Source organism: Ursus maritimus, unplaced genomic scaffold (assembly GCF_017311325.1).
Source record: "Ursus maritimus isolate PB19 unplaced genomic scaffold, ASM1731132v1 scaffold_13, whole genome shotgun sequence".
In the NCBI taxonomy this organism is placed as follows: Eukaryota; Metazoa; Chordata; class Mammalia; order Carnivora; family Ursidae; genus Ursus; species Ursus maritimus.
In genome coordinates, this window is record NW_024423675.1 from 51,962,896 (window position 1) to 51,978,713 (window position 15,818).

The 15,818-nt window shown below is 38.1% G+C and overlaps 1 long non-coding RNA gene across 3 annotated transcripts in view; it reads right to left on the reverse strand.

The window, feature by feature from the left end:
- The window catches only part of LOC103666931, a 261,360-nt gene that overhangs the window by 87,681 nt on the left and 157,861 nt on the right, over nt 1–15,818 (reverse strand). The window contains exon 1 of one of the 3 annotated variants that reach the window (XR_005834409.1): nt 10,258–10,379. The exons of the other annotated variants lie outside the window; for them this stretch is intronic. This is a non-coding gene — a long non-coding RNA (uncharacterized LOC103666931). Of the gene's footprint in view, nt 1–10,257; nt 10,380–15,818 lie in introns of those variants that run through there. 3 annotated transcript variants of the gene reach the window in all.

Consider the following 15,818-nt stretch of genomic DNA (forward strand, 5'->3'; position numbering starts at 1 on the left):
ATATTCTGGTCATTTTTAACTGACTTTTGAGAATTCAAGTGGCATGAGGCCAAAGTGTGACTGGAACTAATCTTGAGACTCTCCCCAAGGGAAAGTAACAGGAAAAGAGGATATGAGGCAACAAGTGTCGATAACCAGAGCCCCAGACTCTATTGGAATTCTCTGATTCATCTAAATTTTACTGAGTGCTTACAGCTTGAAAAGTAATAATCATGAAGATTTTCTCATGACTCTAGTACTATCTCTTTCTCTCAGGGGAAAATACAGAAGTGGAGGCTCCATTCCAAGAAATGTGGAGGAAATCTTTCTTTTATTGGGGCTCAATTGGATAAGGGCAGGGTTAATGTTACAAGATCCTGAATTAAGAAGGAACATTCTTAAGGATACTGGTATATAAGCAATCCTTAAAATGTGCAGAAACTCTTAACTACAGTTATTACATTTAAATGGACAGGAAACAGATGACCAAGCTATTTAGGCCCATTTTTAATTAAAAACATCAGGAGTCTATAAATATCAAAATAAAATTGATGCTTACTTACAAAACTTTAAATTTTGTGTCCTTTCTCAAGTTGGATAAAATGACTATAATGTTTTCTGTGTTATTTCAGATGAACATTGACATTCAGTGCCCTTTAGTGTGGGATCTTACGCAATTCAAGTTCTATATTGAGCATATAATTTATGTCCAATGACACGCTCTCTTGAACTGCTGAAGGAAAAAGACTCCTTCCCTGTGAAAAATATAGGGCCAGGAAATGAAAATGCAGACTTCAGGTATTTTGATCTATTTAGAGAATCCTTGGTTCTGAATAATCCAAATAGATGAAGTTTTGTGACACTATTTAATGGTGATTAAAGTTGGATCAAAAGACATCCCAAGGATAGTGTAATTTACCATGTTTGGAAATTTTTTTAATTTGTTTTCAAGGCCCTTGCCCAAACAGCATAATAATTTTTCTCAGATGCTTTCCTACCCCTTTAATTCAATTAGGACTGCCCCTAAAATAGTATAGGTAGTCCACACTTTGGATGGTAGTGCAGGACCATGGAAATGGACATGTAAGATGAGACCATACAGAGTAACCTTAACCGATGGGAAAAATTACAATTGTCCCATGACCTTTAAAAATGTTTGTCAAAACTTCAAACTCTTAGTTTATAAATGTATAGGAAAATTTAAAAAAAGAGTAAAAATAATATTTACTTAGTGCATGTTAATTTAAAATATTACAGCCATTGAGAATTAAAATTATTTCTCTGTACTTTCATCAAGAGCAATTTGAACAATACTTGGCTTCTCCCTGTCATCGTATAACTTAAGATACAAAGAAGTATCTTTCCTGCTTTGCGGAATTGTCATAGTGCTTTCTACATTTTGATCAGCTTCAAGCATTTTAGCCTTTGTGCTTTCAATATTGTGAAACAACTCTGAGAGTTCTTTTAATGTGAAGAAGTTATTTTCTCTAGGACAGCTTCATCTTTTTGTCACACTTTCCTCATTTGTGTTGATAAGTTCACCTTCCCTATGTTTTCACTAAGTTTCTCTGACTGCATGTCTATGGTCTATCAAATGTGCCAATACCAACATTCCCACAGTTGGCCATTTCTTCTATACTTCCATTTATGTTCATTCAATTTGCTATCACTTATCTCTTCACTGTACTCTCATCGTTGTTGGCCAATTCGCTCTGTTAATTATCCATTTGTGTAAAATGTCACTTAGGTCTATCACCCGGAGACAAGGAAACAACACAACTACACACTTTGTTGTCTGTGTGTGAACAGAATAACAGATGTGCAGTGGCTGATCCAGACAAATTTTAAAAGTGCCATGATTTGTCCCTAATCATAATCCCCATCTGTTATTGACATAATGATAGTAGACTGAAGAGCTAGCAGGAAGTTTGTACCGTATGCACTTATTTGGTTCATATGCCATAGTGACTGAAATTTGAACCATGTTGCTGGAGGACTTGTGTTAATAAACCATGGCAGCTGAAATACATCAATATGGGAACTGTGCAAAGCAAAGATTGACTTGCTATAAATAGGAATGATGTATTTACTTTTTTATTCGTAAGGTCTGCCTTTTAGAAACAAATAGCTCCTTTTTCTAAGTGTAGTTTAGAAAATGGGAGAAGAAAGTGGACAAAATACCAGGATCGGACGAAAGATCATTCTGATGAAAGCTCGGCATTTTACTTTATCAAATAATTTACATAATATCTACTATGCCAGGAATTTTTCTAAAAGCTTTACAAACATCAGCATTTTTAATAATCTTAGTAACAATGAAATAGTCACCATTATTTTCCCCTCTCAAAGATGAAAAAATAGGAAGAAGTCAATTGCATAAGGTTTATAGCTTATAAATGGCAAAGCAAGATACGAACCCAAGCAGCCTGGCTTTGGAGGCTGTACTTTTAGCCACTGCATTATGCTGCCTTGTGTCATCAATCTGTGTTGCTAATTCTGCAGAGTAACACATTACCAGGTCATTGCTCTTCCTGATAGAGTTAGGTCTATCTCATTCATTGTTGTAGTTTATGACTGTAGATACAAAATTCAGCACACAAAGCTGACATTACAGTGATTACTAGGGCTCCACAGAGCTTAGGGGAGAGGTTGTGCTTTTCTCTCAGGGGAGCCATGAATGCAAAGGGAATGATTTGGGAGAAAGGGCATATAGCTGATGCCATCTCAGGGTCTGAGTTAACTAGTTCAGAGGGTCAGAAGGGTGAAGTTCTGAGCATGAAACTCTCCTTGAAGGTAGAAAAAAACCACCAGGGATCATGGAATGAATAAATTATTTACTCTATTTCTACTCAGATTACAAGGGTCTCTTTAAGGAAACACCCAAGCTAACTTCACTGAAATTTAAATGGCATCAATTTTACTTTGCTTTGCAAACAACTGTCCACGATTCCAACCACTAAACATGAACATCATAAATTTAGTGAACCTGACAAACATATTAATAACTATATTAAGTAGACACAACTGTCAGAACACAGTAAGGTCAAAAATATTATCCCATTTCTTTTATTAAATGTCTGGAGAATACCAGTAATCAGATAACTTAATCTGTTTCTTTGGAATTGTGGTTAAAGATTAAAATGGTTGGTTATTTGTAAATCTTCTTGGGTTTCATGGCCACTTCCTGAGTGTCTGCTTGGTGCCTAGCAACTGCCGACCATCCAATTTTCAGTGCTAATCCTTTTCTCTTTGGCAAATAAAAAGAAAAAAATCAAAGGTTATGCAGGTTGTTACCAGAAATAACTTATTTCATAAAATAATATGAATGACCTAGAATAAGCCATTCATGAATAGAAGGTCACGAAGAACACAGTACAGGGACTATTTCTCATGGAGTTTTCCGACCAATTTCCTAGTCTAGTTCCACGAGTTGTGAGAACTCCTTTATTATTTGTACAATAAATCTTGGCTCCTGAGTGATTTTACTTAAAAGGGGGAAGAAAGGAGAAGGTCAGTACTGAAGAAAAAATAGTAACATTGTGTGCAGGTGGTGGGTGGTATGGTAAAAAGCATATGAACTAAAGACAAGAGACAGATTTGTGTTCCAGACAAGTGATTAACTCAGGTAGGTATCGGTTTTCATTAAGAAGAAAGAATGGAACTATTTTATCTCTAAATTCACCTTAAGTTCAGCATTTGAATAATACTACAAAAGCACTTTAATTATTTCAAGGCCATGTAATAAACTCACATTCATTAGTTCATGACACTCAATGCTGAATTGCCTCCACTGGCTTTCCATTTCTCTCAGAATAAAATCCAAATTCTTTATCATGGCCCAGAAAGCCCTGAGTGATCTGTCTCCACAACCTTCTCTCCATTCACACCACTCTCTGTTCACATGCCCAGTTCAGTTGCCCGCACTTGCAAAGCTCAAGTCCGTCTTGAGGCTTTGCCCTTCTTTGCTTTAACATTCTTGGTCCGCATCCAAGCTTATCAAGGCCATCAAGTTCTTGTGCTTTAGGTCTCAGCTCAAATGTCACCTCCTCCTTCACAGAGAGGATCTCCCTATCCAGCTGACCTAAAAGAGCTTTTCCCCGATTAGTCTCTATCACTAGCCCAGTGTAATTTTCTCTGTAACAACTTGTAATGGTTTTATTCATTTACCTTCCCTTCATCTGCTTTCTCCTATACAAATGAATAAGCTATGTGAAAGCAGGGATCTTATCCATCTTATTCCTCTGTGTACCCTCTGGAACTGCCTGGTAGGCACTAAATAAGTATTTTGAGAATAAACGAATGATCATATGCCACCAGTGCTTGGTACATAGCAAGAATTCAGTAAATATTTTCTCAATGTAACTGAATGAGTGAACTTGGTCACCTTCTTATACAAGTGACAGTTTGAATTATTTATTATCTATTCTGTATTAGTTTCCTATCACTGCTGTAAACAAATTACCACAAACTTGATGGCGTAAAACAACACAGTTATTATTTTATAGTTCTGGAGATCAGAAATCTAACACGAGTCTCATGGGGCTAACATCAAGGTATCGACAGGGCTGCATTCATCCTGGAGATTCTAGGAGAGAATCTATTACTTTGTCTTTTCCAGCTTGTAGAGGCCACCTGCATTCCTTGGCTAACAGCCCCCTCCCATCTTCAACATCAGCAATGGCATTTGAGCCTTTATCATGCTGTATCATTCTGACACTGATTCTCCTGCCTCCCCTGTGATTCTATTGGGCCTAGTTGAACAATCCAGAATAACTTCATCTAAAAATCCTTAATTTGATCACATCTGCAACATCCTTTTTGTCATGTAATATAACATTTTCGTAGGTTGCAGGGATTAGGACGTGGACGTCTTTTGGAGGGCCGTTATTCTGCCTGCCACATTGTCATTTTGAATGACTCTGCAACAAATCACCCTTGTCTTGGATAATCTTACGGAAACCTCTTATCTTTCAAAAGTGCTACATGGTCATATTCTAGAAAGGCTTCCCCAGAATTTTATATCTCATTTTCCCATCTTCGGGCTATGGCCTGAGGGGGTGAGTAATGCTACTTTGCATACATTGAGCAAAGGATTTACACTCTTACCACCTATGCATTTAAACAGCCTAAAAATAAGCAGATGTTGACATCTCTGGACAGGCTCAAAATCTATTTCTGTTGCTGGTAGAGGATAATTACAAGAAGAGAAAGCACATTCCATTCCGTTCCCATCACCAAAATAAGGGCACTACCACTGTATATTGTAAGAAGATAAAATTCAGTGAGAGTCAAGGAAATTGCACCATTATTAGAAGGATCTATCTTAAGCCTGGAAAGCAGGGGGGAGAAGAGCAGTATGATAGACTCCAAAATTTGCATTGAGCTAAGGCGGTTCTCTTCACTTGCTTAGGCTAAGTTATCCTGTACAATTAAGCATACCCGGGGGCCTAACACATTAACTTGCCATCGATATATTCTAACTGCCTTGGCACAGCTAGTGTTTCTGGCATTATTTATGAAGACAGTCTTGCTATATTTGCACAGCATGCAGAATTGTTCATAGCAGATTATTGTCAATGAATAATGCCCGAGAAGCTCCTAACCCTTTATGCTTATGCCTAATAACAAAATAGCAATAGCTGCTTTTCTGTGTTCTGCTTAAGATTATAGCACAGCCATAAATAAACTACTAGTGGCAAGATCCATTCAGCATCAGTGACTACCCCTGCAAAGTTACACGTTCATATTGTTCCTTGTTATACTATAAACAGTGTTCATACTAAGATTTCTTTAAGTTGATGAATCCTAAATATGGACATCAAATTTTCTGAAATCTATTATTTGAATTGTTAATCAAGCCAAAGTATATAGGGGGGGTCTTGCTTGGGAATTTACCTTTGGGAAAAATAATCACAGAGCAGTGGGAATTCCTACAAATCATTCTTATTTCTGAATTATTAAAAATTGCATGGAAGTGTATCTTCTAGCATTCAGTGGAGGGTTGGGCTTTTTCTCTGGCAACCTTGGTCAGAGAGCTTCAGAAGAGGCCAGTGGGTCTCAAAATTCCCATTCCACAGCCCAGTTCAGTAAAGGCAGAAATCCTTCAGAGATTTCCCCTTTCCCTCTTCTTAAAGGCTATATAGATACCCTTTGCCAACATTAACGGGAAAACCGGTGTGCCCTTTGCTAAAACACCATGCGGGCAATCTCTGTGCCTGCTGCCTAGTTGAACCTTCTCTATGAGATCACCACTCAGTGGAAGACTCGACTTACAGAAGGTCATATAAACGAAGTGCCACAAACACTGGACACAGACGCAGAGCAAGAGTCTTGGACAGAACTGTAGTCATGAGGGGACTTCACCACGAAGGGGATCAGGAGTTCTCCTTCCTCTTGTGTATCTCACCTGGCTTCATCATCTCACCAGAGTGCATTTGTTTCTTGAGACCAAGACAAATGAACACAATCCAGGTGGTTTTAAACATACGAAATTTATTCTTTCACAGTCCTGGAGACCAGAAGTCCAAAATCAAGGTGTCAGCAGAGTGGTCCTTCCTTGGAAAGCTCTAGAGGAGAGTCCTTCCTTGTCTCTTCCAGCTTCTGGTGGATCCAGGCGCTCCTCACCTTGTGGCTGGATAACTCCAGTCTCTGCTCCATCTTCACATGGCCTTCTTCCCTGTATACCTCTGTGACCACATCTCCTTCTCTTTTCTCTTATAAAGACACCAGCCTTGATTGTATCATCAAGATGCATCTGCAAAAACTCTATTTCCATTCTGATGTTCCAGGTGGACATGCAGTTTTGGGTGGGTGGACACTATTCATAACATGTTATTCCATGGCATTTCGTTCCTCCGCCTGGGTCAGGCTGCTCAAGTAGAATTGTATTCCCATGGCTTCCAAGCTTCCCTTATTCTGCAGCTGCCCTATTCTCCAGGCCCTTAGGGAACCTGGTGCCTGGATTGATGCCCAACAGAACACCTCCGCCCTGCTGACTCTCTTTCCTGCCCTGCTCCACAACAGCCAGGTTTTCTCCCTGCAGAATACCCAGGAAGGCTGGCTCCACCCTATCTCCCACGTCTCTGGGGTAACGGACCTCTGTTTCTGAGGTTCCCTTCATCTCCCTGGAAGACTTTGCAACCTTCCACTCAGCACTCAGGCAACCTCAAGGAGTTCAACTTTTTATTTAAAATACAATTTTTTCCTTCTGTAAAGGGGATGCAACTTTATTACAAGATGATTTTTTAAATTCATCATAGTACTAAAAAGATAAAAATCATCATTGATCCCACCTCATACAGGTAACCACTACTACTGTTTAATTCTCAGCAATCTTTGTCTATGAAATATATCACATTTTTTAAAGGAGTTAGGGCAAGAATGCACATATTGCTTCCCAACCCCTTTGGATCTCAGATGCATAGAACTGAACTAACTTATAAATCTAATTTTAGGGTATGATAAATACCCAGGAAGAAAACACGCAAGGGTTAGAGTTTTTTAACTTGCTCTTTTCACTTTATCTGTCCTAATCATTTCCTCGTGTCACTAAACAATCTCTAAAGCCCAATTTTAATGGCTTCTTCTTATTTTATCTTATACCTTCATTGCAATTAATTTAAATGATCCTACATTATGACTAAAGTCTAATTTTAATTAAATAATAATAAAGCAATGTATATCTTTATTTTTAATCTTCTTGAATATTGCTGATACATTTCTTAATCAAAAGACAAGGATGTTTTAAAATTTTTGATACATATAACTAAACCTCCAGTTTATAACAATTTATAATCCCACAATCTGGTTCATTATTCTCTTCAAACACTGTGGGCTGTATCAACTTTGGGCAACTTAAGAGACAGACAATGCTATAGCATTTTAATTTTCTTTGATTACTAGTAAGGTTGGAGATTCTTATCATATATTTACGAATCATTATACTTCTTTTGCAATGGTCTTTTCAAATTCTTTACCTGTTTTTTTCCATTGGGATATTTATCTTTTCAGTAATTCATTTGTTCATTCAGCAAATTGATATTGTCTGTGGTGTGCCAGACAGGGGGCTAGATCGAGGGAAAAGAATGTTAGAGGGTAAGGGGGAGATGGTGTGTTCCTGCCTTTGTGGAAAATTATGTTCATTTCACATACATTTACAAAATCTCTTTACATATTAAGGCTACTAAGCTTTTGTTGTGTGTCACTAACATTTACTGGTTTGTCATTTGTTAATTTTGTGTTTGATAAGTATTGTTTTATGGAAGTTGGGGGGATATCATTTGTATTTTTCTTCACTTAGGGGTGTTTATTTTTCAGAGAACTTCCTCACCAAAATATCCAGCCATGTTCTTCTCATTTGCTTGCATTTTCACATAATTTTCCCATTTGGATTTTATTTTGATATGTGACATGAGGTTTTAGTACCTTCTTATTTTCCAAATGTTTATTATCCCAGTACCATGAAGTAGTGATCTGCTATTTTCTCATTGTTTAGAAGCTCATATTTATCATATACTAACATTTTATAGACATCAGAGTCTAAGATTTCCATTCCATTTTGTCGTTTTGTCTGTTCTTACGTCAATATCACAGTATTTATTATTAAAGCTTTAGGTTTTAGTATATGACAGTGCCAATTCTCTCATTTTTTCCACTCTCCTCTTTTTCCTGATCGAGGATAACTTTATTATAAACACCAAACATACAAATAAAATACTTCTATGGAGGCTTTGATTGGAATTGGCATAATTTCCTTTTAGACTAAATCTATTATATTTAGTTCCACTCTCCTCTATTTCCATTTGCTAAACAATTTTTCCTAATTATCTTTTACTCCACAGTCCCTTAAAATACACAACTCTAATTCCACACCTTGCAGGACCACACTAAAAAGACCTGTCAGTTCAGGTCTTCTGTTTCAAACTTGACCTCGCAAAGGAAAAGGGTTGTAGGAAAAAAGGAACGTTGTTTAGAACTTAAAAGAAAAGATTGCTTCAAATCCAAATTTTATTAGCAATGTAAATTTATAAATCAAGGTGCACAAAATGCACTTTATCTTCTTTTTGTTGGTTAAAATAGTACAAAAATTTGATATATTTTATCGCAAATGAAAATTATTTCAGATACTTTATGATTATTAAAAGATTTACTGACTAGTCTGATCCAATGTAGTATTGTCCTAGAGAATAGAACAAAATAGAAGTTCCCTAACATTCTTATTTATAATAAACTATAAGAGATACATTGGGTTCAGATGGCCTTCTCCTGGAACTTTTCCCTAAGAACATGTATGCAACTTTTCACTCCTTCTGAATCTGCTGCATGTTCCACATTGCTCTTGTCCCTAGCGGTCTGGTCTGTAGCATTTGCCTCTTACTTTGGTCATCTTTGTACACGCTTATGAAAGTACAAGCTTAAGTACTGGATCACAATCAGATGTCTATATAGTTTCCATGAAACTTTGGAAAAAGAAATTAAATGATGAGCTCATCTAAATTTCCCAGAGAGTATCAGCAGATAAGGAATCATCTTTATTTTCTATGAACCCTGATAAGACTGAATAGTTAGGTTGCTACAGTTATCCAGGAATAAGCAATTACAGCTTGCTTAAAACTTTGCAGTGCATTCCAAATAGCAACTCAGAAAAAAAAAAAAAAACCACAAACAAACAAAAACACATGGAATTCACTAGGTATTCATCCTTTGCTCTCTTAGCACCTAAAAATAGGTCAAATTTCTTATTCAAAGGTCCAAAGAAACTTTACCTATGTATGTCAGGCTTTTTGCCATTGTTTTCTTTTCAAGAACTGGGTTAAAGCAAATCAGGTACCTCTTAGTTAAAGCACTGAAAGTAATTCCAGTGGAAAACAAACGACTGAATAATCCTACAAGGCAAAAGATAGAGGACCAGCCATGAAAACAGGCAAACACTCAGTGAGCTCTTCTATGTGATGTTTGCGTTTTCATACGCATTGATCTCAACTTTACCACATTTTAAGTGGTTAGTTTCTCAATTCCAGCAACCGTGTCTCTTTGGTGATTAGTGTGGGACTTGCTATTTGAAGGATTTTCTGCAAGTGTTGACAGTCTACCCCAGTTTCTTTGTATATTTCCCTGGAAGCTCTTTCAGTAGCACAGGGAAACCTAGTTCCATCTTGGAAGAGCCATCACTAAAGTTTTCCCTGGGGGTCTCAGGACTTGAACATGCCATGGCCCTAATGTTGCTGTGCAAACACCATTACTGAAAATATATGTGTAAGGACTGAAGTTCTTACTCACCCAAAGAATCACAAGGGTGCCAAGGGCCAAAAAAGCTGCCTCAACCATTCAGGCATCAGACTGGCTGTATATTCCAAGTAGGGTCCTCTTCAAAATTTTCTTTTCCAAAGGCTTTGAAATGTCTTATTTTTTCCCAATTTCGGTTGGCAATCACTGCGTAACTGGATATAATTACATTTATATGTAAATGAAATTATATTTTCATTTTCATTGATGTTTCAATTGAAGCTGAAAAATGTCACTATGTCTGGCTTATTAAAAACTAAACAATTGAGTAGACGAGTCTCCCTACATAGACTCAAGGTAGAATTCTAAATTATATTTATACTTTTCAATTTAATGACATGATCATAATGAATTAGACTTGTGTCATTATCTACATGTCTAGAGTTTTCTTACTCAGCAAATTTTTAGTCCACTGTCCTTACAAAAAGTTTGAGAACTTATTGTCTCACATTTTTTCTGATCCCACAGTGATATCACAGTCATCACACTTTCTTGGCAATTTCTTCATGCAGGAGATAACGGCTCCTTTGAAGACAGGTTGCTGAACGTAAACTTCACTTGGACTTCATGGAGTCACTTACCTCTTACGACTGCTTTATTTATGTATAAAATAATTTTTAAAATTTCTACCTCACCCTGGATCTTTGTCATGGAACATCCCGCTGATGTAATAGCACAATAGAAGTTGACTAAACTTGACTGACATTGACTTCAACGGGTCTATGTACCAGGTCATGCAGTTAAAATATGTATGACATTGCTTACGTAAACAGATCAATGCTCAGGAACATATAATTAAGTTAAGTATCCCTTTTATGTACTGAATTAATTAAAAATAGGTGACCTGAGTTTAATGTTACAGGTAAGCAGTCTAAGGTTAATTTTTAAAATAAATAAAAATAGGGACGCCAAGGTGATTCAGTCAGTTAAGCGTCTGCCTTCAGCTCAGGTTATGATCCCAGGGTCCTGGGATCCAGCCCTGCATGGGGCTCCCTGCTCAGCAGGGAGTCTGCTTCTCCCTCTCCTTCTGTCTCTGCCCCCACTCGTGCTCTCTTTCTCTCTCAAATAAATAAATAAAATTAAAATCTTCAATAAATAAATACCCAGAATTTGTGTAGGTCTTATAAATAGTAATAACTAATATTTACATATTAATTACATTTTTGATGTGCTAAGCACTTTATGTATATCAGACATTTTAATCTTTACCACAACTTTAAATTAGATACTATCATGTCCATTTCATGGTTTAAAAAGCTAAGGTACAGGAATGTTAAGTAACTTGCCCAAAGTCACATGACTAGTGGCAGCAGAGGCCAGATTCAAACTCATGCCACCTGATTCCAAACTCATTTTCTTAACCAGTACGCAATGCTACCCCTAAAGCTTATTCCCAGTGAGGTTCCCATCCAAGCATTACCCAAGAGTCTGACCTTGCTGAACTACTCTCAGGTGAGTTGTGACTAATCCACATAGCTATGCTGGTTGGAATCTGTAGTCCTGCAATAACACCCAAACTCCTTCTTGGACTGAAAGTAACCAACAGATGGAAGGTCCTGATTTAGAAATGCCAGATTTAGCAAATAAAAATATAGGATGCCCAGGTAAATTTGAATTTTAGGCAAATGTAGTCTTTTTTAAATATAAATATGTTCAGGTTCAGGATAGGGTTATGTCCCTGCATCATCGCTCCTGCCCAGCCATCTCGCCCCCCCTTGGTAGCAACCCCTCGAGCCCACTGTCTAAGCAGTATGACTTAATGGACTGAATTACAGGAAAGTCCCTTGTCCAAAAGGTTTCATCCATCTCTTCATATTTCAAGTGAAGACTGAGTCCCAAAGGGTGAGGTATTTTGATGCCAAAACATCAGCAAAAATTGTCACAACCTCCCAGTGGCCATTTTCACTCCCACTACACTCCCAGCCCTCGATCTTCAGTGCAATCAACTATTCAAAACTTCACATTGAGAAGAGTGTCTTTCTCATTCAATTGCTTTCTGGGTAGTCAGTTTCAGTCATAAAATGTAAAGACCAGATGGACATGGTCTTTGAACATCTGAGGACAGAACATGGTCCTGGATGTTTTGTGTAGACAGTCTTAAAGCCTACACTGGGGATCAGGCCAAAACGCATGATTCCATGTAAAATTAATTACCGGGTAAGCTTCCCATTACTGAGTTCACAGTGGCCTTGAAAAATATTGTCCTTTGAGGTACGCCAAGTCAAAATCATGCAAAGTGCTATTTAATTGATGCATTAAGCTTAAAAGCAGCCAACTCTATCATATTAGCCCTGTGTTGGGCACATCGGCAACAGCTCAATAAATAACTTGTTGACTGATTGACTGAAGGGATATTGGAAAGGTACTGGGTAATTCTCTGCTGTGTGACCAGATGTCCTTTGCAAGGGTAAAGCCAGCAGGGCAACAGAAAGTTGCTGAAAATTATTCATGAGAGCAAAACAGAAGAGAATCACATTATCTGCATTCTATGGTGGATGCATAAGCATTGGAAATGGGAGTTGTCACAACAGTGAGAGCAGAGAAAATGGCACAGAATTGGGAGTTTGGAGGCTGGGATCTTGGTCCTTTGCCAACAACCCTGTGGGAGGCTATGGAAAAGTTCGTTTACGTTCTCCCTGGCAGTTTGGCTAAATGTTTTGTAAGGACACTACCATTCTTTAATTTTACAATTTTTCTTCTGACTCAGGTTTATATGCATTTAAGCATCAAGAAGTTTCAGTTCTCTGCCTCTTTTCAAGTATTGATTTGCTGCTCTGATTCCTCAACTTTCTAAGCAGATTTCATACTTGAAAAATGTGATCTCCATTTCTCATGAATATCCCCACTTGTAAGGAAATTCAGCTAGCTAGGTTCATCAGTACGGTCCTAGACTTGTCATATGATCGATCCTTCTTATAGTCACTCATTCTTTTATCCAGTGAATGCGGACATTTTTGTCAGTACATAGTTACTATTTATGAAGAACCTATTACATATTATGCAGTGAGTCAGGTGCTGGTGAGCAGGTCCCTGTTCTCAAAAGGCGTATCATCTACGTAGAGAAACAGAAATGTAAACGGAATTTCAACACACCGTGGGAGGTGCCACAGTAGAAGCATGTACAAAGAGCCATTAGGCGAGAGGGAAGGGGACCATCTCCTATCTGAGCCAATCAGAGAAGACTGGTACAGAAGAGAGACGACTTGAGCTGAATCTTGAAAGATGAGGTTGTCAGAAGGGCTCAAAGAGGCATTCCATCAGAAAACTCAAGATGATTCTGCAGCAGCAGGCATCACGTGTATGGGCTCGAGGATAAGGGGAAGTTGAGAAGGCTCAAGAGGTCCGGTTTGAGAGCCAAAACAGCCCAAATTAAGAGAGAAATGAGGGATTAAAATAGAACAAAATTATAAAAATGTGTTAAAAGGAGTATGTATGTTTGTGGCTCAAAGGTGCAGGAGAGATTAAGAACACGGATCCTTGTCCTACAGGAGATTGCGCTGAACAGCACACGATCTTCCACATGTCAGTCTCTGGAGCAGACGTTTTGCTGTAGCTTCAACCAATGACTCTGTACGGAGTTTCCCATTTTCCTTAACGTTAGGTGTTCGCAAGGCTTCCGTCTCTTTGACCCTCAAACTAAAGTTGCCCTTCCTTCCTCAGCAAGTACTCTCTGTCGTGTGGGCCCCGTGATCACTTGTAAGTGCCTTGTCTGTTCGTCTGTTATTTGCTTTAGACTTGGAAACAATGTATTTTCTTCCATAGACAATGGTCCTTCGAGCTTCAGCTTTTACCCTCCGGTAACGCATTTATTTCCTGGCTGCTGCAAAGTGATCAGGGCCTAGCACCGCGTTTGGCATATCAAAGCCCCAAATCCCATAACAGCTGGGAGCAGGAACCGTATTTTCTCCTTACACTGCACTAACCATCACAACATCTCCTATTTCCAGGGGCCTTGTAACCCTTCAATAAATAGTGGTAAAAATTGCTATTTCATATTTGTATTACTTTTATATTTTAAAAAGCCCTGAAGTTGGCTCCTCAGTCCTAAAGAAACATGTTTCTTTCTCTCTCAGGATGAGCTAAGGTGCTCGAATAGGAACAGATGGAAAAAAGTGATATAATTAGGATCCAGCAGAAACAGTGGCTTTCCTATTTGCACTGCATGGTTCCTTTCACGGCGTGTAATGGACGAGTTCCAGTATAATATGTAACGTGGTCATCAATTTTAATTTTACTAGCCACTCATTTGACTGTTGCTGCCATTCCCATCCAAATCTTCAAAGGGCACTACCGGGATAATTAGCACAGACACCGGCTCTTTCTCCTGTAGCATCACTGCATCTGATCGACCGATTTCCTCTGCAACTTGGGATCCCAGGTAGAGAGCCATTGTACTCACTCACTCTGATAATCATCTGTCCAAAAGCACAGATTTTAGAAGAGTAGTAATCACAATGGCATATTCTGTCTATAACTCATTTAATATAATAATAATGTTAATATAACTCATTTCAGACAAATATTTGGTCCTAGTCCGCATGTAAATGGTTATAGCACATTGGACTGCATACTCTGCCTCTGCTCAGTTAAAACAGGGTTCCTATCCTCAACTGAGGACACGAGAAAAGAAAGCATACTCAAAATTGGCCACTTCATTGAAAGATCTCTCTGACGTTTACATGTTTCACCTGCAAATAACTATTCCAATGCATATAAAAGCCAGGAGTCCCCTTCCTGCACCCTAATGGTGTGCTTTGCACATCTTTACTGCACACAAGCCAGGTTTATGCAGGAATCAGTACATAGTGCTAAGATTCATGAATAAATGTGATTTCAGCCAGTGTTTAAGTTCAAGGGAGATGCTTTTAACACAAATCTACATGGGCAGATTTGCTGAATTATCCACTTCAGTGGATGTTTATAGCCTCAGAGTTCACTTGAGACTCAAAAAATAAAAAGCCAAAGCATTTTTTTTTATTAGGCTGGTGGTTATTTCCTTTTCTCCAAAATTTGAAGAAATTCACATGGTGTCTGATTATAACTTTATCATGTGATAAATGTCTTTCCCCTGGGAGAGTAAATACAAGTGACTTTTCCAGTTATTACATGAGGTTACCGAGGAAAACTATACAAACTATGGGTTCTAAATTTCCTACAATACACTCAAAGCTAAACAGACAAAATTTCTGTGTTGGTATCCTTGCTGGATGAAATCTACTTCACTCATTATTTACGAATTATTGTTTTTTCCACCTAATTCCCTTACTCATATAATTCTTAAAGGCTCTCATAAAACGAAGGTAGGTATTGCATCATCTGTGCTCCTGAGATGAATTTACTGCTAGACTTTATTAGCTTTCAGTGACAGTAGAAACTCCTTCCTGAAATAGTATTGTGAACATAGTTGACAATTTATGTCACACAGTTCAACTCTTTGTAAGTACTCAGACATACGCACTCACACGTACACCACGAGATTACAAATAATGACATTCTGCATGGCGGGCAATTGCATTCTGAATAATCAGTGCCCTTTAATATTCTCATCAGTTATT